The sequence below is a fragment of the Bos javanicus genome, chromosome 25 (genome assembly GCF_032452875.1).
Source record: "Bos javanicus breed banteng chromosome 25, ARS-OSU_banteng_1.0, whole genome shotgun sequence".
Taxonomy (NCBI): Eukaryota; Metazoa; Chordata; class Mammalia; order Artiodactyla; family Bovidae; genus Bos; species Bos javanicus.
Genome location: NC_083892.1, coordinates 10311344 through 10334786, shown reverse-complemented (window position 1 = coordinate 10334786; position 23443 = coordinate 10311344). Strand labels below are relative to the sequence as shown.

The 23443-nt window shown below is 48.0% G+C and overlaps 1 long non-coding RNA gene across 1 annotated transcript; it reads left to right on the top strand.

Annotated features, from left to right (window-relative positions):
* Positions 1-16036: 16036 nt before the first annotated feature.
* Positions 16037-23346, top strand: LOC133238252 (uncharacterized). Its single transcript, XR_009733486.1, has 3 exons — positions 16037-20308; positions 21083-21295; positions 22842-23346. It is a non-coding gene; the product is annotated as an uncharacterized LOC133238252 (long non-coding RNA).
* The last annotated feature ends 97 nt before the right edge of the window (positions 23347-23443 follow it).

The window sequence follows — 23443 nt, the reverse complement described above, 5'->3', positions numbered from 1 at the left end:
TAGTGCCGCCTGGTCCTGGTGTTTAAAAAGTTTTAGTTTTGAAAGATTTGTTAGCCAGAGAAACCACTCCACTCATGACATAGAATTTCAATTCTTTATAGATTATTTGACTTGATTTCCATATACACTCATTAAAAGAAAAGAAATAAAAACAATAGGAGTAACTGCACATTCATCATCAAATGGGGCCCAGCAGCATCCAGAATTAAACAGCGCTGTCCCTTGTTAACAGTAATCTGGAGTACCAGTTGGGAAAGGGTCCTGGACAGTGCATTCACTCCTTGCATAAGACTTCAAATTTCCAGGGGCTTCCACTTATAATTCCGGGCTGCAAACTGATACCATTATCAGTTGTGAGCAAAAACGCAGCTCTGGTTTTACTTCAGCCTTTTTACAGTGCTGTTTCACCTTGTGAGTTAATAAAGCAGAAGTAGATGTTTTTCTGGAGCTCTCTTGGTTTTTCTATGGTCCAACAGATGTTGGCAATTTGATCTCTGGTTCCCCTGCCTTTTCTAAACCCAGCTTGAACATCTGGTAGTTCTCGGTTCACGTATGTTGAAGCCTGGCTTGGAGAATTTTGAGCTTTACTTTGCTGGCATGTGAGATGAGTGCAGTAGTTTGAACATTCTTTGGCATTGCCTTTCTTTGGGATTGGTATGAAAATTGACCTTTTCCGGTTCTGTGACCACTGCTGAGTTTTCCAAATTTGCTGGCTTATTGAGTGCAGCACTTTCACAGTATCATCTTTTAGGATTCGAAATAGCTCAGCTGGAATTCCATCACATCCACTAGCTTTGTTCATAGTGATGCTTCCTAAGGCCCACTTGACTTTGCATTCCAGCATGTCTGACTCTAGGTGAGTGATCACACCACCATGGTTGTCCAGGTCATTAAGAGCTTTTTTGTGTAGTTCTGTGTATCCCTGCCACCTCGTCTTAGTATCTTCTGCTGCTGCTAGGTCCATACCATTTCTGTCCTTGATTGTGCTCTTCTTAGCATGAAATGTTCCCTTGTTATCTCTCATTTTCTTGACGAGATCTCTAGTCTTTCCCATTCTATTGTTTTCTGCTATTTCTTTACACGATCACTGAGGAAAGCTTTCTTATATCTCCTCGCTATTCTTTGGAACTCTGCATTCAGATGGGTTTATCTTTCCTTCTCTCCTTTGTCTTTCGCTTCTCTTCTTTTCACAGTCATTTGTAAGGCCTCCTCAGAAAACCATTTTGCCTTTTTGCATTTCTTTTTCTTGGGGATGGTCTTGATCACCGCCTCCTGTACAATGTCATGAACCTCCGTCTATAGTTCTTCAGGCACTCTGTCAGATCTCATCCCTTGAATCATTTGTCACTTCCACTGTATAATTGTAAGGGATTTGATTTAGGTCGTACCTGAATGACCTAGTGGTTTTCCCTACTTTCTTCAATTTCAAGTCTGAATTTTGCAGTAAAGAGTTCATGATCTGAGCCATAGTCAGCTCCTGGACTTGTTTTTGCTGTCTGTATAGAGCTTCTGCATCTTTGGAATCTGATTTCAGCATTGTCCATCTGGTGATGTCCATGTGTAGAGTCTTCTCTTGTGTTGTTGGAAGAGGGTGTTTGCTATGATCAGTGTGTTCTCTTGGCAAAACTCTGTTAGTCTTTGCCTGCTTCATTCCGTATTCCAAGGCCAAACTTGCCTGTTAGTCCAGGTATCTCTTGACTTCCTACTTTTACATTCCAGTCCCCTATGATGAAAAGGACATCTTTTTTGGGTGTTAGTTCTAGAAGGTCTTGTAGGCCTTCACAGAACCGTTCAGCTTCAGCTTCTTCGGCATTAGTGGTTGGGGCATAGGCTTGGATTACTGGGATATTGAATGGTTTGCCTCGGAAATGAGCAGAGATCATTCTGTTGTTTTTGATTGCACCCAAGTACTGCATTTTGGACTCTTTTGTTGACTGTGAGGGCTACTCCAGTTCTTCTAAGGGATTCCTGCCCACAGTAGTAGATCTAATGGTCATCTGAGTTAAATTCACCCATTCCAGTCCATCTTAGTTTGCTAATTCCTAGAATATCAATGTTCGCTCTTGCCATCTCCTGTTTGATCACTTCCAATTTGCCTTGATTCATGAACCTAACATTCCAGGTTCTTGTGCAGTATTGCTCTTTACAGCATCGGACTTTTCTTCCCCCACCAGTCACATCCACAACTGAGTGTTATTTTCACTTTGGCTCTGTCTCTTCATTCTTTCTGGAGTTATTTCTCCCTCTTCTCCAGTAGCATATTGGGCACCTACTGACCTGGGGAATTAATCTTTCAGTCTCCTATTTTTTTTTTGCCTTTCATGCTGTTCATGGGGTTCTCAAAGCAAGAATACTGAAGTGGTTTGTCATTCCCTTCTCCAGTGGACCACGTTTTGTCAGAACTCTCCACTGTGACCGGTCTATCTTGGGTGGCCCTACATGGCTTGGCTCATAGTTTCATGGAGTTAGACAAAGCTGTGGTCCATGTGATCAGTTGGTTAATTTTCTGTGATTGTGGTTTTCATTAAGTCTGCCCTCTGATGAAGAAGGATAAGAGGCTTCTGGAAGCTTCCTGATGGGAGAGACTGACTGGGGGGGAAACTGGGTCTTGTTCTGATGGGCTCAGTCCAGTTCAGTTGCTCAGTCATGTCTAACTCTTTGCGACCCCATGGACTGCAGCACGCCAGGCCTCCCTGTCCATCACCAACTTCTGGAGATTGCTCAAACTCATGTCCATCGAGTCGGTGATGCTATCCAACCATCTCATCCTCTATCGTCCCCTTCTCCTCCTGTCTTCAATCTTTCCTAGCATCAGGGTCTTTTCCAATGAGTCATTTCTTCGAATCAGGTGGCCAAAGTATTGGAGCTTTAGCTTCAGCATCAGTCTTTCCAGTGAATATTCAGGACTGATTTCCTTTAGGATTGACTGGTTTGATCTTGCAGTCCAAGGGACTCTCAAGAGTCTTCTCCAGCATCTCAGTTCTAAAGCATCAGTTCTTTGGCGCTCAGCTTTCTTTATGGTTCAACTCTCACATACGTATATGACTCCTGGAAAAAGCATAACTTAGACTAGATGGAACTTTGTTGGCAAAGTAAAGCCTCTGTTTTTTAATATGCTGTCTAGGTTTGTCATAGGTTTTCTTCCAAGGAGCAAGCATCTTTTAATTTCATGGCTGCAGTTCCTTCGTGGCTCAGACAGTAAAGCATCTGCCTGCAATTCGAGAGACCTGGGTTTGATCCCTGGGTCAGGAAGATCCCCTGCAGAAGGGAATGGCAACCCACTCCAGTATTCTTGCCTGGAAAATCCCATGAATGGAGGAACCTGGTGGGCTACAGTCTATGGGGTCGTAAAGAGTGGGACATGACTGAGCAACTTCACTTTCATTTTCACTTTCACTTTGCAGTCACCATCTGCAGTGATTTTGGAGCCCAAGAAAATAAAGTCTGTCACTGTTTCCATTGTTTCCCCATCTATTTGCCATGAAGTGATGGGACCTCATGCCATGATCTTCATGTTTTGAATGTTAAGCTTTAAGCCAACCTTTTCACTCTCCTCTTTCACTTTTATCAAGAGGCTGTTCAGTTCCTCTTCACTTTGTGCCATAAGGGTGTTGTCATCTGCATATCTGCAGCTATTGATGTTTTCATGCTCAGTAAATCTTTAATCCAGTTTTCTGCTGATGGACAGGGCTGTGTTCCCTCCCTGTTGTTTGACCTGAAAGCAAACTATGGTAGGGGTAATGAAGATAATGGCCACCTTCTTCAAAAGGTCTTGTGCACACACTGTTGTATTCAATGCCCCTGACCCTGCAGCAGGCCACTGTTGACCCAGGCCTCCACTTGAGACTCCTGGACACTCACAGGCAAGTCTGCATCAGTCTCTTGTGGGGTGAGTTCTCCTTCCTCCGGAGTTCTGGTGCACACAAGGTTTTGTTTCTGCCCTCCAAGAGTCTGTTTCCCCAGTCCTGTGTAAGTTCTGTAATGAAGACCCAGTACAGTCCAAAAAAAAAAAAAATGGTTTCATCCAGGGAACTTCCCTGATGGTCCAGTGGCTAAGACTGCATGTTCCCAATGTAAGGGGCCTTCGTTCGATCCCTGGTCAGGGAACTAAACCCCACATATTGCAACTAATGATCCCGTGTACATCAGCTAAAAAAAAAAAATCCCGTGTGCTGCAACTAAGACCCGGTGCAGCCAAGTAAATAAATATTAAAAAAAAAAAATCTCTCCCTGGAGGGGTGCAGCGAGGCCTGAGGGTGCTCAGTGGGCTCCTCCCTGGTGAGGCGCTCGTCCCTTGGGGTCAACTCAGTGAGGGAGAGGAAGCCACGGCCCCACGTCCTCGGGGTGTGACTCCCAGGGGGCCTTGCTCTCTTCTGTCCAGCGTTTTATCACCCTGGTCTAGTGTTAAGAGCAGGGTGTTGGGAGCCAGCCAGAGTTGTGCCCCAGTGTCTTTGTGCCATTGAGATAATACTCGTGCCTCACGAGTCAGTTGTTGTGAAGCTGCGGTGAGTGACTAGAGAACAGGGTCTGGCATGTGAGAAGCCTGTGTGTCCTGGGATTATTCTTAGAGTTTCTTGCCCACGTGTTTATCAAGGATCTCCAAATGTGCATGAAGACCCCAAGGTTCTTTCCCATATGACCCAGCACTTCTGCTCCTAGGCGTGGACCCAAGAGAAGCAGAAACACACAGAAATCCGTACAGGGATGTTCATAGCGGATTATTCATCATGCCAAATGGAGGGACCAGTCGAGTTGTCTTGGCAGCTGGATGAGTTGACAAACAAAATGTGGGATATCTGTACCATGAAATGTTACTGGTCAATACAAAGAAATAAAGTGTGTTTTAAAATTGAAGCATAGCTGATTTACAGTATTGTATTAGTGTCAGGGGAACAGCAAAGTGAGTCAGGTATGCATATATGTGTCTGTTCTTTTTCAGTTTCTTTTGCGTTGTAGGTTATTACAAAATGTTGAGTACAGTTCCCAGTGCTGTACGGTAGATCCCTATTGGTTATCTATTTTATATATAGTGGTGTGTATATATTAATCCCCAACTCCCAATTTATCCCCCTCCCCAAGGGATGAGGTACTGATATTGGAACCGATCGGTGTCATTTCAGGGGGGCTCTGAAGAGCTGTGGTACCCTGTCCTTTATGTCTCACTGCAGAGAACTCAGCAAGAGCAAAGTGGGAGATAAGAAGTGACTTATCAGAATAGCTTGCGAGGCTTCCATGCGGGTGGGTGAGAAGTGCCACGCCCTGAGAACTTACTGGGTACAGTTTTATAATCAAAGGAAAAGTGGGGAGGGGGAGAAGACCTTCTTTGTCTTTCTCGAGTAAACATCATGGTGCCATCATCAACTCTTCCTCCACGTCGGACAAAGGCGTTTTCTTGTCCCTACGTGGTCAAGCTGGGCCCACAAATTATTGTTTTCCTCTGTGTGTGCAGTGAGCGTGTCCCAGAACCATTACATTATTGAGCTCACTGCCCGGGATGTGGCCTCATGGCACCACTGTTTTACTGTTTTGGGTGCTTGTCTTGGGCTTCTGTCTCATGGTTTTGTTGATAAGCAAGCCCGCTTGGTTTTGTGGTTAAGCAAACCTGCTTTCTCGAGTAATCATTAACTTTACAGGGGTCTCCCATATTTTTCTACTTACAGTCACCTAGTGGAATTAACTAATTAATCACCTATTTTGTCCCTTCAGGTCCTTGCTGGTTATCTATTTTATACATAGTGGTGTGTACATGTTAATCCTAAACTCCTAATTCATCCCCCTCCCCAAGAACTGAAGTACTGATACGTGCTACAATGTGGGTGAACCTTGACACCCTGACCCTAAGGAGATGAGAGGCCCTAATATACAAGATAGCACTCACAGGAAACGTTCAACATAGGCAAATCTGTAGAGACAGAAAGATTAGTGGGGCCCCTTGGACTGCAAGGAGATCAAACCAGTCAATTTTAAAGGAAATCCGTTCTGAATATTCTTTGGAAGGACTGATGCTGAAGCTGGAACTCCAATCCTTTGGCCACCTGATGAGAAGAACTGATTCATTGGAAAAGACCCTGATGCTGGGAAAGATCGAAGGCAGGAGGAGAAGGGGATGACAGAGGATGAGATGGTTGGATGGCATCACCGACTGGATGAACATGAGTTTGAGTAAACTCCAGGAGTTGGTGATGGACAGGGAGGTCTGGTGTGCTACAGTCCAGGGGGTTGCAAAGAGTTGGACACGACTGAGCGACTGAAATGAGCTGAACTGAGGCTGTGGGGAGCAGAATGAGGAACAGGATAGTGATAGTAAAGGGTGCAGGGTTTCTGTCTGAGCTGATGAAAATGTTCTAAAATTGACTGTGTGGTGGTTGTACAACTTTGAATATACTAAAAATTATTGAAATGTTCACTTAAAATGGGTGAACTGTATGATATGTGAGTTAAAAAAAAAAAACATTTGGCCACACCATGGGATCTTAGTTCCCCAGCCGGGGATCAAACCCCTGCCCCCTGCAGTGGAAGTGTGGAGTGTTAACCACTGGACCACTGGGGAATTCCCTGGTATATGAATTACATCTTGATAAAGCTATGGTGGGGGGTGGGGGAAGGATTCCAAAACTTTCAGCTGAGCCAAATCCAGTTTTCAGAGTATTTCTTTAAAGGTCACACACTTGGCCTCCAGGGGGCCGTGTTAGGCTGGTGAGAAGCGGCGTTTCTCTTTCGCTTTTGGTCCACAGTTAACTCCGATTTCTCTGCCTGCCTTGCTCACATCAGACTTCAGCATTTTGCATGTACATCGCCTGCTTTCTCAAGCTCGCCATTGTTGTCTGGGTCCCTTGGCTGTGTCCCTGCCTGCCTCCAGGCTGGCTGTCTGCTCTTCCCTCAGCCTGAGTCCCTCATTCCAGCTCTGATCACTCTTTCAAAGGGGCTTCTGGGGATGGGGGGTCAGGCAGGGCCAAGGCAGGAGGTCGTGCATGAGAACAGAGTGACCAGGTACACAGGTCCTGGGGGAGCCAGAGGCCTGGGAAGGTAGGGGGGTGGCTGCAGCCCCGTGTCCTTGACTGAGTGTGGGTCAACCCGCCTGCTCCTGCCCAACTGTGCAGAAGCCAAGAGGCGATGATGGAGGAGGCAGCAGGTGCAGAGGTAAGCCCGTGGGCCCTGAAGGTGCACTGGGTTCAAATCCCACTCCCACTGGCTGTGGACTCTGGGTAAATGGTCTCCCTTATATAAGCCTCAGTTTCCTCCTCTGTAAAATGGGGCTAACAGCGCATAGCTTGTGAGTTTCTTGTAAAAAATAATTAAAGGCAGCAACATGTTAAACACTTGGCATGGGCTGGAGTGTAGATTGGGATCATCTGGAATGCTGCAGGGGAGGCCCAGGAGTTCCAGCCCCAGGGTAATTCTTGGCTGGCTGTGTGACCCTGGGCAAAGCCCTCAACCTCTCTGAGCCCTGCTCAGAGATAACAGTTCTGCCTGTTTCATGAAGGTGAGATGGAGATAACAGTTCTGCCCGTTTCATGAGGGTGCAAGTGAGGACTCAGGACAATAGGCGCCTCATGAGCCTGGGTATCAAGACCTGGTTCTCTCCCTCGGGACACTGGTCAGGCTGCCCACCCCAAGCCGGCTCTCTCCTCTCTGGGTTTGCTTCTTCCTTCATCCTCTGCAGTAGCTTCCCGGTGAGCCAATGTGCATACAGCCAAGCTCTGTAGATTGGAGCAAAGGGCCGGGATGAGTTTGGGATGGATGTCACGGGTCATGCTTGCCAGTGATGCCATTCCACCCCTTGGCTATGACTCAGCCATTAGGATATGATTTCGCATCCTGTGGAGGATCCTACCAGAGGGACCATCCTGACCATCCCCCCCATCCCAGCATTGGATGAAAAGACCTTTTAGCTGGCCCCTACCCCAGTGCTCAAGGGGGACTGTAGTCGTGATGAAGGGCAGTGATTTGTGGAACCTCCAGTCGCCTGCGTCACCAGGGCTGGTGGCACATCAGAGAGGAAGTCGTCCAGAGCTCTGTCTGCTGGCATGTGGCCCCTCTGTCCTCATGAAATATTTCATAGTAATAACCCCAAGCTGACTCCACCACCCACCGTGTATCTGACCTGTGATGTCACCGCATCTCCACTTCAGTTTCCCAGGCAGTAGAACAAGTGCCGGAAGAGATCCATTTTTTCCTTCACTGATTTCCGCATTCAGTCATTCCACAAATGCGTGTTGAAGCACCAGCCAGGCGCACCTGCCGGGAGACGCAGCTGTGGGCACCTGGTGAGGTCCTGGCCCTCACAGCTGGGGCATTCCAGTGGGGGGACAGTCAACAGACAAGCAGCTATGAACTGACAAACTGCGTCAGTTTGTCAGTTTGGGGGGGAGAACTCCATGCTGGGGCCGGGGACGGGGGAAGGGTGTGGGCAGGAGCGGGGAGGTGACCGGAGCTGGGGCCCCTGAGACAGCCCAAGGAGTTTGTGCTTCATGCTCAGGCTCCTGGGGATTGCACCACAGGACCTCCATCTAGGGAGCGGCATGATTGAATCTGCCCAGGAAACCATCTCTGACCTCCCAGACATCTGCGGTCCTGTCCGCTGTGCTGGGCTCTGGATGCAGATGCTCATTACGATAGTTAAATGGCGTTGAGCTCTTACTGTGTGCCAGGGCCATGGTATGCCCTGAGATATATATATATATAGATATATAGATAGATAGATAGATGTTAAAATGTATATATGTGTGTGTTTTAATGGAAAAAAAAAATCACTTTGGGAGCTCCCTGGTGGCCTAGTGGTTAAGATTTGGGCTTTCACTGCCATGGCCCAAGTTCAGTCCCTGGTCCAGGAACTGAGATCCCACAAGCCATTGGATGGGGCCAAAATAAAGAAATAAAAATTAAAGCTAAAAAAATCACACTGGGGACTTCCCCAGTGATCCAGTGGCTAAGACTCTTCACTCCCAAAGCAGGGGGCCCCAGTTCCATCCCTGGTCAGAGGACTAGATCCCACATGCCACAACTAAGCCTTGGTGCAGCCAAAAATTTTAAAAAAAAAATCACTTTGATCTCAAATGATTCTATGAGATAGGCCTATCAATATCCTCATTTTACAGATGGGGAAACTGAAGCATAGAGAGGCCAAGTGACTTGGACCAGGTGACGCAAGTTGGTAGTGAGGGGAGGGGTTGGAGAGAGAGCAGCGGACGTCAGAGACGCCTAGGACTGCGCAGGAAGCACTGGCTGCTAAACTGGAGCGTCTGGCTGGGTGACTGGTGGGAGGTGACGCCCTGAGGATGTGGGGCACCTGAGGGAGGAGCAGCTCTCCTGGGCAGAGGCGCTGGTGAGCAGTGTGACACCTCCCTGGTAGGAACTGCTTTATTGAAATGGAGCACTTGAGTTTCTGGCTCTTCTTCAAAGAGGCAGCACAGAGTGGTTGCCAAGCATGTGGGTCCTGAGCCGTGTGACTTTGGACCGCTCAGCCTCTCTGTGCTTTCGTCTTCTTATCAGCAAATTAGGAAACGTAATGACAGCTCTTCCCTGAAGGGAGCCTAGGAGTGAAATGAGATGAGCTTTGTCTGGCGCCAGCATCTGGAACATGCTCAAAATATGTTAACAAGGAAGAGAAGGGCTCAAGCCTGGAGAGGTGAGCAGCACCAGAGAGCCAGTCCAGCAAGGACCTCGCAGTAAGCTGCTGATGATACTGACAGGTGGGCCAGCCTGGCCCCACCTCCCAGGCATCCCCTGCCCGGGCTGCCTTTGGGGTAGGTGTCCAGGGGGCATGGACCCTGATGTAGCTAGATGCCACACTCTGGCTGGAGGACGGAGCTGCTGTCTACTCTGGCAGACCCTTCTCCAGGTCTTTTTACTCTGGAGCAGAACCCAGAGTGACCAGACCTCATGCCTGCCCCAGTCAGGGCTGGTGCCACAGCCTACACAGAAGGGTCAGGCGACTGTCACATGGGCCTCGAGCTTTCCTGATGACTGTCTTCTTGGGGCAGAGTCATCTGGAAACAGGAAAATCCTGGTCAGAAACCACGTGATTCTCAAAGGAGGTGAGGGCAGGGGACCCAGCTGGGACACCCCAGTTCCTGGGGACTCTTGTGAGGTTCAGACATCCCTTCCAAAATTATGTTTTGTATTGAATTTATTTTTGGATTTATTTCTGTTGACTTAAGACTGGATATTTCTTCTAAAAATATTTTTATTATATAAAGATTTTATTTTACTTCCAAATGTCTTAAACACTAATTTGACATCATTTTTTCCCCAGAGGTAGGAACCACAAGAAAAATGGAAAAAGCAGGTACTCTGCCAAAGATAAGCAAAGGGAAACAATTACGCCCTTCGTGGCATATCCATGTCTAGTCAGCCAGTGAATTTTTTTTTTTCTGGTATATATCCATGTCTAGTTGGCCATTGAAAGAAAAAAATAATTCTAGAAGCATAAGAGAAATGCATGTGTCTTGGTAAAGTCAGAATTTTCTCAGTGGGCACTTCCTGTAGACCCGACTTACCCAGCAGAAACATAACTAATGTAGCCGCATATGTCATCTTAATTTTCTTGTAGCTGCACTTTTAAAAAAGTAAAAAAAAGCAGGGGAAATTAGTTTTAGCTATATTTTATTTAATTCAATATATCCAAAGTATTAACATTTCAACATGTAATCAGTATTTTTAAATATTCCAGAGCTATTTTCCATCCTCTCTCTCCCTGCCCCCCTTTTTTTCTGATACGAAGTCTTCAAAATCAGGCATATATTTTACAGCACATCTTGGATCTGACCAGCCATATTTCAACTGCTCAGTGCCACAGGCGGCCTGTGGGCATCATGTTGGCAATACAGCCTAGACATTGAACTTTCCTTCTAGGGAAAATGTGATTTTTTCCCGCCTTAATGTGCAGTTACTGAAGACTTGCAGTGTGTGCCTGCATTTTACACTTCTTTCTTTCTGTATGGCTGCACTGGGTCTTCGTTGCTAGCCGAGTCGTCCTCTAGCTGCGGGGGCCGGGGCTGTTCCTAGCTGCTGTGCTCAGGCTTCTCTTTGCAGTGGTTCTCTCGCTGCAGAGCACAGGCTCTACGGTGTGGGCTCAGTAGTGTTGGCTCCAGAGTTGCTCCGCAGCATGTAGAATCTTCCAGACCCATGACCGAGCCCATGTTCCCTGTTTTGGCGGGTGGATTCTTATCCACTGTACTACCAGCACCAGGGAAGTCCTTACATTTCTTTTGTTCATTTTCTTCCCTGTATAATTTGACTTTGATAAAAGGACTCAATGATAAACATGAGCTTTAAGATGTATCTTTCTTTGCTCAGACTGTGAATGTCTTTGTCTTTCTCAGGTTCATCCTTTTCTCTTTTAGAAATCTTTCCCCCAACACTTTATTGTGAAAATGTTCAAACATATAGAAAAGTTGAAAGATTTGTTCAGAGAATACCCCATACTGATCACCCAGATAACGTTTTCTTATATCCATCCATCCATTCCTTCACCATTCATTCCTTCATCCCTTTCTCCATCTATTCATCTCTTCATCTCCCTATCTCTCCATCTCTCCATCCATTTATAACTCTATATAGCCTCTTTTTTTTTTTGGATAAATTTCAAAATAACTTGCAAACATCCGAACATCGGTCTTCCCAGGTGATGTAATGGTAAAGAATCCACCTGCCATTGCAGGAGACGCAAGAGATGTGGGTTCAATCCCTGGAACTTGCCCCAGTATTCTTCCTGGGAAATTCCATGGACAGAGGAGACTGTTGGGCTATAACCCATGGGGCCACAGAGAGTCAGACATGACTGATCACATCCACAAACATTCAGAAGAGTCTTTTCCAATGCAACCGCCACCCCCCTACAAGTTACAAAAGAAGCCAGCTGTGTCATAGATACATATGACAGTCTTGGGATATGAAAATATTTGTGGCTCTTCTTGGTGATGGATGTTGCTACATCTGGAATTGAAGACAGACACTAAATTTCAGTTACAGGCTAGTGAAAACAAAACTGTAATTTTCTCCTATCTCAGTCTATGGGTACTCTGAATTTGAGGACTGCTACTCAGTTCTTATTTCATAAAACCCAAATAAATCATGCTGTTACCATATTAAGGCAAATGCTACCCATGGCAAATTCTTCCTGAGCTCTTGTTATATGCATTGTCTCATTTCATCCTCACAATACCCTCATAAAGATAAAACTATCTACTCATAACACTTCTGATACCAAATATGTGAATATTTTTTCCTCCTCACCAGCCAATTCTCCAATTCTCTGGACACCAATTGGGTATCCTATAATTTAATTCGATTCTGACACTACTTACCTGGAGTTGGGTATCAAATCCCACAGGTTTAGGGCTCAGTCCCACAGACTGCTGGGAGTCCTGATCCCATACCCTGGGCAGGGCAAGGTGTTAGGTCAGACAGACAGAAACCAGTCTGTATGTCTGTGTGTCTCTTTGCATGTGAGTTTTTGTTTGGGGTTGAATGTCTCTCTAAAGAAGGCTGAGTGTCAAAGAATTGATGCTTTCAAACTGTGGTGCTGGAGAAGACTCTTGAGAGTCCCCTGGACTGCAAGGAGATGAAAGCAGTCAATCCTAAAGATCAGCCCTGAATATTCACTGGGAGGACTGATGCTGAAGCTGAAGCTCCAATACTTTGTCCACCTGATGTGAAGAGCCGACTCACTGGAAAATGCCCTGATGCTGGGAAAGATTAAAGGCGGGAGGAGAAGGGGGTGGCAGACATGAGATGGTTTGATGGCATCACCGACTTGATGGGCAAGAGTTTGAGCAAGCTCTGGGAGTCGGTGATGGACAGGGAGACCTGGCGTGCTGCAGTGCATGGGGTTGCAAAGAGCCAGACATGACTTAGCGACTGAACAACAACCCTTCGCCTCCTCAGAGCAGTCTCTCAGAGCTATCTGAACTGCTGTCTGCCAGGCTACAGCCCTCATTTTGCCCCCAATAAAACTTAACTGTCAACTCTTACATTGTGTATTTTTTTAAAAAAATCAGCATATCGTAATCATAGCTGACATCTGTATGGTCCTTCCTGTGAACAGGTTTCTGAGTGCTTACATGTTCCATGAGATAGTCTTTCCAATAGCCCTTTGAAGGACTTCCCTGGTGGCCCAGTGGTTAAGACTCCATGCTCCCAATGCAGGTACCACGGGTTTAATCCCTAGTTGGACAGCAGAGCAGCGTGGCCTCCCCCACCACCCCAAAGAAACAGCCCTTTGAGGTGGGAATGAATTGTATCTCAATAATCAGATGAGGAAACAGACACAGAGGGGTTGAGTGACTTACAGTGGTGGGTCGCAGTGCTAGGCTTTGAACCCAGGCTTGGTGTGCTTGAAGTCAGCCCCCAGACTACACCAGCTCCTGTGTACGCGGTCCCGGGTTCCCCTTATCCATAAGGATGGATGCCCTCTGGGAACGTGGCATCCTCCTGTGTCCCATCTCAGCATCGGGGAGGGGGATGCCTGCGCGCCTGCCTGTGTGGTCAGGCACATGTGTGGGGGTGTCTGTGGTTTTGTGTGTGTGTGGAGCAGGGCGTGGAGATGGATACACAACTCCGTGTGCACGTGTGACATGGGCTGACAGCCTGCCGTGGCGGCCCCAGGAGGGTTTATTCTGGCTCCGTCCTTTCCTGTCTAAGAGTGAATCTCCAGGAATGGGATTCCCAGAGACTGCCCTGGGCCTCCCTGTACTCTAGCCCCACATCCCAGAGGGCCTTTGTTTCCTTCACTGGGGACCCAGGGTGGGAGGGCCGCTGTGGGAATTCCTGCAGAATTCTAGGCATTCAGGCTTTGTGGGGAGGGCGGAGGAGACGCATGGAAAACTCTGACCCCCCAGCGTGGTCACTAGGGTGGGCGGTGGTGGGGGGCGGACTCTGTGACCTCGAGGGAGCAGAGCCGGTGGCCTTTGCAGAACCAAAAGCAGGGCCTGGGCGGCGTCTGCCTTGTACCTGGAGTCTGGCCAGCCTCCCTGGTCTGGCTCGACGAGCCCCCCTCATCCCCCAGGCCGGCCCAAGGGACCCCACACCCCCGGATGCTGGGCCGAGAAGGTCCAGAGAGGTGGGCGGGGATACGAGAGGCTCCAGGGGCCGCGGGGTCAGACGTGGCTGCTTGTCCCGAGTGGGACCTCCGTGGCGCTGCAACCTCCCTGGCTGCTTCCTCCTCTATAAATGGGGTTTCCAGTGGGGAGTGAAGCCTGGTGGCCCCTTTGTCCCTGCTGATCTCTGAGCCTCCCCATCCCCTCCTCTCCCTGGGCAGGCACTCCTCATCTTTCTCAGCCCCATGGAGTGGCGGCAGCTGATGGCTTATTCTTGCTCTCTCACTGCACCGTAGGTTGATAGTAATTCCCCTAAAGATGTGTCCTAACCGTGCTACCTGTGAATGTGACTTTATTTGAAAAGAAGGTCTTTGCAGATGTCATCAAATTGGGGCTCTTGAGATGAGACCATCCTGGATTTAGGATGGGCCCTAAAGAGGAGAGTGAAAAAGTTGGCTTAAAGCTCAACATTCAGAAAACTAAGATCATGGCATCTGGTCCCATCACTTCATGGCAAATAGATGGGGAAACAGTGACAGACTTTATTTTAAGGGGCTCCAAAATCCCTGCAGAAGGTGACTGTAGCCATGAAATTAAAAGACGCTTACTCCTTGGAAGGAAAGTTATGACCAACCTAGACAGCATATTAAAAAGCAGAGACATTACTTTTCCAACAAAAGTCCATCTAGTCAAGGCTATGGTTTTTCCAGTAGTCATGTATGGATGTGAGAGTTGGACTATAAAGAAAGCTGAATGCCAAAGAATTGATGCTTTTGAACTGTGGTGTTGGAGAAGACTCTTGAGAGTCCCTTGGACTGCAAGGAGATCCAACCAGTCCATCCTAAAAGAGACCAGTCCCGAGTATTCATTGGAAGGACTGATGCTAAAGCTGAAACTCCAATACTTTGGCAACCTGATGCGAAGAGCTGACTCATTGGAAAAGACCCTGATGCTGCGAAAAATTGAGGGCAGGAGGAGAAGGGGATGATAGAGGATGAGATGGTTGGATGGCATCACCGACTCAATGGACATGAGTTTGAGTAAACTTCGGGAGTTGGTGATGGACAGGGAGGCCTGGCGTGCTGCAGTCCATGGGGTCACAAAGAGTCGGACACGACTGAGCGACTGAACTGAACTAAATCCAGTGAGCCCACTCCTAGTATTCTTGCCTGAAGAATCCCATGGACAGAGGAGCCTGGTGGGCTACAGTCCATGGGGTCACAGAGAGCCGGACATGACCAAAGGGACTTAACATGCACATGCAGGCACTACAGGCTGGGCTTCGGATGGAGGGGCCCTAACACGTGATCACGTTTCACTCACCCTCATCCTGGGAGCCGGGCACCTCTGCAGCTCCAGATGGGTGCCTGAGGCATCCGGGCACCAGGATTCATCCCAGCTCTGCCAGCCCGCAAAGCTCTGGGCACTCAACCGCTGAGCTGTGCCGTCACTGGTGAACCCCCATTCCTGCCAGCTGCAGCCGTTGGAGAGTTTCTTCCCCGAAAGCAGATGGGTGGTCCCGAGAAGGAAGGAAGGGGCTGTCCAGATCCTCTGTGTGCCAGCTGCTGTGAGCGTTGGCGGCCAGTGACTCACAGCCGTCACCCCCGCCCTGCTACCCGCTGCTCCACACACAGCCCGGAGGGACTGACACCGCCCCCCTTCTGACAACCTCCCCCTCAAAAAGCCACGTTCACCCAAATCCCCATCTCAGGCTCTGTTTCTAGGGAACCTAACCTAAAATGAGGTTGTGTCTGATTTCCCCAACTTAGAATCTTCCCATACTCCCTCAGTCCTTCCAGAAAGAGTCTTGCCTCTTCAGCTCAGCCAGAGAGTCCTCCTCTACCCCCTTGCTGACCCCGCTTCTTGATTCTCAAAAGGGAAAGTGTTAGTCGTTCACACTTTGCGACCCCATGGACTGTAGCCTGCCAGGCTCCTCTGTCCTTGGAATTCTCCAGGCAAGAATACTGGAGTGGGTTACCACGCCCTCCTCCAGGGGATCTTCCCGACCCGGTATTGAACCTGCATCTCTTGTGTCTCCTGCATTGGCAGGTGTGTTCTTTACCAGCTAAGCTGGCCCAGCGCTTGGTAAGAAGAGGCAAGAACAGCTTCTCTGGACACTTTTATAGAGGCGAGATTTCCAAGGTCCTCTTGTGCATTGCCAGTATTTGTTGGGTGTTGATTTGGCTGGGCATTTGGTAAGATGTTTTCTTGGTGTGCTAGAAAAGTCCAACTCCCAGGACTCTGAGCTGGAGGTGAAAGGTGCAGTGACACAGTCTTTTCAGAGGAACATGGAAAACCTAGGGAGCCTTAGAGGTCTCTGCAGCCACACCAACCTCAAGGCTGGTTAGGGCTTAGATGAGTAATGATTGTCAGGCAGGATAACCTGCTTGAGAAATGAACCAGAGCTTATTTTAGCTATTGAGTCATCACAGAAGAATGAGAAATATTTTCCCTCCCTTCAGCCCCTCTCAAGGATCCTCAAAGTCTTTGCTTTCTAAAGGGTGGTGTTTACCATGGACGGAGGAGCCTGGTGGGCTGCAGTCCATGGGGTTGCTAAGAGTCGGACACGACTGAGCAACTTCACTTTCACGCATTGGAGAAGGAAATGGCAACCCACTCCAGTGTTCTTGCCTGGAGAATCCCAGGGATGGGGGAACCTGGTGGGCTGCCGTCTATGGGGTCGCACAGAGTCGGACACGACTGAAGCGACTTAGCAACAGCAGCAGCAGTAGAGAATCAAAAAGCCATGTTTTGTTTTTGTTTTTTTAAGTCTAGTACATAGTCAGGCTTCATCTAGCTGCAAATTACAGACTCTGACTGAAATTAACTTACACTGAAGCAGAACATATTATTTTGTCTCCCTGGAAATTCAGGAGAGCAACAGCTTCAGGCATGGCTTGATCCAGGGGCTCAGGCAGGTGGTTGGGGATCTGTCTGTGTCTCTTGGCCGTGCTTGCCTAATTCTTCAGTGGGCTCTCTCCATTGGCTGGCAAAGATGGTGCATCACAGCCCCAGGGTTTCATCTCACCAGCCTAGTGAAGATTTCCTCTTAGGCCGGAGTCTTTTTGGCTCAGCTTAAGTCACATGCTCATTACTGAAGCAAGCACTGTGGCCAGCCTTGCTCAGTACTCAGGAACCTGGGGTGTGGCTAGGAAGGGAAGATTTGGCAGTAAAAGGAAGAGATATTGTGTACACCTGGGGCCTTAGGGGGATGGAACCAGGCTATCCAGGAGAGGCTTGTGGGAACTGTTTGTGGAAACAAGCTTCAGAATGGCAAAAGCCTGCCCCCTGGCAAGGGGAATCAGATCTAAATTTCATCAGACTTAGAAAAGCAAACTAATGAGATTTTTCTCACAAGTATTATGGAACTGACTCATACCATTTGGGGGAGTAAATCCTAAATTCTTGTTTGTTTAGTCGCTAAATTGTGTCTGACTCTTTGTGACCCCACGGACTGTAGCCCACCAGGCTCATCTGTCCATGAATTCTCCGAGCAAGAATACTGGAGTGTACTGCCATTTCCTTCTCCAGGGGATCTTCCCCACTCAGGGATCGAACCTGGATCTCCTACCTTGGCAGGCAGATTCTTTGCTGCTGAGCTACCAGGGAAGCCTCAAGTCCTAAATTCCGGGACTTTCCTTAATCAGCCCAGTCTCTAGAACTTCTGAGGAAGTGGCTAAGAACATGGGTATGGAGTTGACTCCTGGGCTTGAATCCTGGCTCTGCTACTGATTAGCTGTGTGACCCTGGGCAAGTTACTCAGCCTCTCTGTGCCTCCATTTCCTCATCTGAAAAATAAGGACCATGACATTTCCTGCCTCATAGGACATAGTGACGATTAAATGAAGCTCTGAAAGAGTGGGTGATGTGCCCATGTTTGTGGCTCCAGTTTGCACCAGCTCAAATGCCCCCAAGTTCTGGCCTCTAGTGTCTCCAGTGCTTGAACGTAGCAGGAGCCTGTTGACTGTTGAATGAATGAACGAAAGGTTAAAAGGAAAGGTTTATTTCTTTCTGCTTAGAGCTCTGTCATTGGGTTCCTTCAGCACACAACAGAGGGGCACTTGGGCCTCCCAAGACTTGGTTCCTCCAAAAGCAGGCTCTGAAACAAGGATTTGGATGAAAGTACAGGCATCCCTCAGTGATATTGTGGGTTTGGTTTCAGACCAAATGGCAATAAAGCAAACACTGCAATAAAGCGAGGACTCTTGAGAGTCCCTTGGGCTGCAAGGAGATCAAATTGGTCAATCCTGAAGGAAATCAGTCCTGAATATTCATTGGAAGGACTGATGCTGAAACTGAAACACCAATACTTTGGCCACCTGATGCGAAGAACTGACTCATTGGAAAAGACCCTGATGCCGGGAAAGATTGAAGGCAGGAGAAGGGGACGACAGAGGATGAGATGGTTGGATGGCATCACTGACTCGATAGACATGAGTTTGAGCAATCTCCAGGAGTTGGTGATGGACAGGGAAGCCTGGCATGCTGCAGTCCATGGGGCCACAAAGAGTTGGACATGACTGAGCGACTGAACTGAATTCTGAATTTTAAAATTTCCCAGTGTATATGAAAGTTATGTTTATATCACACTGTAGTCTATTAAGTGTGCATGAAAATAGCATTATGTTAAATAAAACAATATAGATACCTTAGTTTTAAAATACTTACTGCTGAAAGATGCTAACCATCTTCTGAGTCTTCAGTTGGTCATAGTAGTAACATCAAAGATCACTGATCACAGGTCACCATAACAAATAAAATGATCGTGAAAAAGTGTGAAATATGGCAAGAAGTACCAAAACATGACACAGAGACTCTGAGGGAGTGAATGCCATTGGTAAAATGGTGTCAATAAACTTGCTTGATGTAAACCTTTGATAAAAACAGCAAAACCCTGCAATCTCTGTGAATCACAATAAAGCAAAACACAATAAATTGAGGTGGTGGTGTTGGTTATTCCCTATGTCATGTCTTGACTCTTTGTGACCCTATGGACTGTAGCTTACTAGGCTCCTCTGTCTGTGGGATTTCCCAGGCAAGGATACTGGAGTGGGTTGCCATTTCCTTCTCCAGGGGATCTTCTCTATCCAGGAATTGAACCCGCGTCTCCTGCATTGGCAGGTGGATTCTTTACTGCTGAGCCACCAGGGAAGCCCCTAGTGTGTCTGTGCTTCTATGTAAGTCATCCCAGGAGACACTGTCATTGTATATGACCACACGGACTTTCAGAGAGCCTCATCCGCCACTCTGTTTCACATTCCCCTTTTGGCTAATTCTAACCTGGAACTCATCACTTCATGGTGAATAGATGGGAAAAAAATGGAAACACTGACAGACTTTATTTTCTTGGGCTCCAAAATCACTGTGGACAGTGACTGCAGCCATGAAATTAAAAGATGCTTGCTCCTTGGAAGAAAAGCTATGACCAACCTAGACAGCGTATTAAAAAGCAGAGACATCACTTTGTCAACAAAGGTCTATATAGTCAAAGCTATGGTTTTTTCCGGTAGTCACGTACAGATGTGAAAGTTGGACCAGAAAGAAGGCTGAGAGCCGAAGAATTGACGCTTTTGAACTGTGGTGCTGGAGAAGACTCTTTTAGAGTCCCCTGGACAGCAAGGCGATCAAACCAGTCAATCCTAAAGGAAATGAACCCTGAATATTCACTGGAAGGACTGATGTTGAAGCTGAACCTCCAATACTTTGGTCACCTAATGCAAAGAGCTGACTCACTGGAAAAGGCCTTGATGCTGGGAAAGATTTAGGGCAGGAGGATAAGGGGGCAACAGAGGATGAGATGTTTAGATGGCATCACTGACTCAATGGACATGACTTTGAGCAAACTCTAGGAGATGGAGGGAAGCCTGGCATGCTGCAGTCCATGGGGTCGCAGAGTCAGACACGACTGAGCAACTGAAGAACAAACCTGGAATCATATAGAGAAGGGATTCTGGGAAACTGAGTTCCCAGCTTAAATGCATGCATGCGTGTGTGGGTGCTTGCATGTGATCATGCTCAGTCATGTCTGATTCTTTGTGACCCCACAGACTGCAGCCTGCCAGGCTCCTCTGTGCATGGAATTTTCCAGGTAAGAATACCAGAGTAGGTTGCCATTTTTTCCTCTAGGCAGCTTAAATGAGCTGACCGCAAAGTTTGCTCCATCTGTCTGTCCTACCTCCCCAGGTCCTCCAAAGCTGGGCAGCCAGGGCATCTTGGTTTCCTTCATGTGACTTCTTATTCTCCCAAAGGACCTCCTCTTCCAAGAGAATGTAAGAATCAGCCTCAAAATTCACAGCGTCCCTTCTGCTGTGTTCTACTGGTCAAAGCAAGTCACAAGGCCAGCCCAGATTTGAGGGGTGAGGAAATAGATTCCACCTCTGGATGGTTTTGTTTTTCTTTTCAAACTGTGTTTTCAATTGTGAGACACTAAACTGCCATTGTTGGAAATGGACTATGATAAAAATATAAATGCACAACCCTGAATGTAAACGGAGCACCCCAGAAACGTGTTGTGTACAACCTGTGCAACTGTCCCGACAGCCCTGCTGATGCCACAGGATTCACCTGTTTTTCTCCCCTTGTATGGTTGGCTTCTGTTATTTTATTCTTTAATATTCATTTATTCAGCTGTTCTGGGAGTTGCAGCAGGAAGGATCTTCACGTTTCTTTGTGGCATGTAGGATCTTTCAGTTGCAACATGCAAACTCTTAGTTGGGGCATGTCGAATCTAGTTCCCTGACCAGGGATTGAACCTGGGCCTTCTGCATTGAGAGGACACAGTCTTAGCCACTGGACCAAGAGGGAAATCCCATGGATTGTTATTTTTGAATGCCCACTGTCTACCCATTCAAAATGGGCACAGTAACTACCCCTATTCCTACCTGTATTTTAGTGGACTGACCCTCTCAAACTCCCAGTGTGGGCCTGTGCTTATGAACTCTGTCACCCTAGCCATAGTGATTGGCATGTGACCCAGTGAGCTAGACCCATGAGATTCAGTCATAAGACTTCTGCTGAAATTCTTGGGAAACTCTGTCCAGCAGGGTTGCTTGGCAACTGGAAGCTTGGAACTGCTGGGGACCATCTTTGCAATCATAAGAGAAAGGCCTGGCTGAGAAGGAAACAGTGAAAGTGGACAGAAGAGCCAAGAGATGGAGAGAGTGAGCAAGAGTCTCATGACAGCATTGGGACTCCTGGATCCAGCCATGCCTGAAGTCCTTCCCACAGTCATTCCAATCATGTAAAGCCTCTTTGATGTAAGTTTCTATCCCTTGTAACCAAGAGATATTGTAATCTGACAATGCTATACAGCTTATTTGGATCATGATGAGGATTAAATGTGCTATGATATATGAAACATGGGGCTCCTAGGGGGCCCACTAGAGGTCTGCTTTCAGGAATGTTTCTTCCCCTCTCCCTGACGGAACACAGTTCCAACTTAAAATCTACTAAAAGCACTAAACAATTTAGAACAGGTGTGGATGGCTTTCGCTGGTTGTAGAACAATAAACTCACAGAACCCAAATTTTACATCACCCGCCTGTACTCTTGACACCCTGTATTCTTAATTTAAATTCTGAGAAGGCAGGCGAAAAGCGATTGCTTTAAATAAACCATGTGAAATGGGGCAAAAACAATCTCGAGAGACACCCGCTTTGTTTTCTCTGCAAGAGGAAAGAGGCGGGGGCGGTGGGGGGTGGGGGTGGTGATGCAGTGCAGGGAGATGGAAATCTATAAAGACGGCCTCCTCCGTCTGCACGGAATTAAAAAGAAGTTCACAAGTGTGGGGGTCTAGACTTGGCTCTCAAACGACTGCCTTCTCCTGGGGGCACTCCAGCGCTCCCCCCCGACCCCCGCTCCCCAAGTTTGTTTTTCCTGGGCCTGGGCTTAGATGTCGGGCAGGCGGAGTGATCCCGGGACTGCACCCCACCCTGGCGAGCCTGGGGAGGCCTCTGGCGGCTCCGGGTCTGCGTGTTTAGAAAAGCATTCGGGCTGATTGTTTATTCTGGGTCTACTGCCGGCCTGCGGGCGGCAACGCAGGGCCTTCCAGATGCTTCCATCTGGGGTCTTGTAAACAGGCCATACTGCCCGGCCCACCGAGGCCCTCCTCCGCTGGTCCCCACCCCCCAGGCCACCAAAGCAGGTTGCCAAGAAGCCCTTCTGACCAAGGCTCCCTGCTGCTCACAGCTTTCGGGGGGGGGCCCTCCACCCGCCACCAACAGCTCTGACCCGGCCGGTCGAGGGTCAGGGCAGGCTCGCAGACACGTTGTGTTTTGTTCTGTTTTACTTTGTTCTGTATTGTTTTAATTTGAACTGGCTTTGAAAACTCGGAAGGTTTCACAGGAAAGTCTGGATCCTGGTTTCTCTTTGGAAAAAAAATGGCAATGTCTAGTGATACAGGGTTTGCCTTCCTATCCAGCAAACACGGGCTGTAGCGGAGGAACAGCCAGTCCCTTACGTGGGCCCTTATCTTAATTTTGATTGCCCCAGAAGCAGGCTCTGAGTGCAAAGAGTTTATTAGGGAGGGGATCCCGGGAAGCGCTGGGTGGGGAACAGGGTGGGGGTGGGAAGGAGGTAGCTCAGGATGCTGGCTGTGGGCAGCTGGGGCTCAGTGCCTCTGGGCACATCTGGGAGTCATGCTGCCCAAGGGGCCAGGGAACTGGGGTGTATCCTGCCAGCGCCTGTCCTTGGAGTATTAGCTCCCTGGCACTGCCAGTTGGACCAAGAAAAAAGCTTAGTTAGAAAGTCACAAATGGGACTTTCCTGTTGATCCAGTGGCTAAGAATCCGCTTGCCAATGCAGGGGACATGGTTTGATCCCTCGTCCGAGGAAGACTCCACATGTGGTGGCACAGCTAAGCCCTCGCGCCTCAACTACCGAAGCCTGCATGCCCTAGAACCCGTGCTCTGCAACAAGAGAAGCCACCACAGTGGGAAGCCAGCACACCACAGCTAGAGGGTAGCCCCCTCGCCACAACTAGAGAAAGCCTGCATGCAGCAATGAACACCCAATGCAACCAAAAATAAATAGATTTAAAAAAAAAACACTCAAACACACTAATTCTCCCACTTCAATTGGGTGTCCAGTAATTCAATTTTTTAAAAAATATATATTTATTTGGCTGCCCAGGGTCTTCGCTCGTGCGTGCAGGCTTTCTCTAGTTTCAGCAGCCAAAAATAAATGAGTAAGTTTTAAAAAAGAAAGTCCTGGATGGAGAAGCATTGCATGCACTAATGGCAATGCTCTGTAGCATCCTTTAGATGGCCCTGCCCTCCTGCTTGCCATGGGCCCTCTGCTGTCTGTCTCTATCTCCCTGACAGGAGGCTGTCATGCTTGTGTCAACTTAAAAAAGAATACACAATGTGAGAGTTTCGAGTTAAGTTTTGTTTGGGGACAAAATGAGG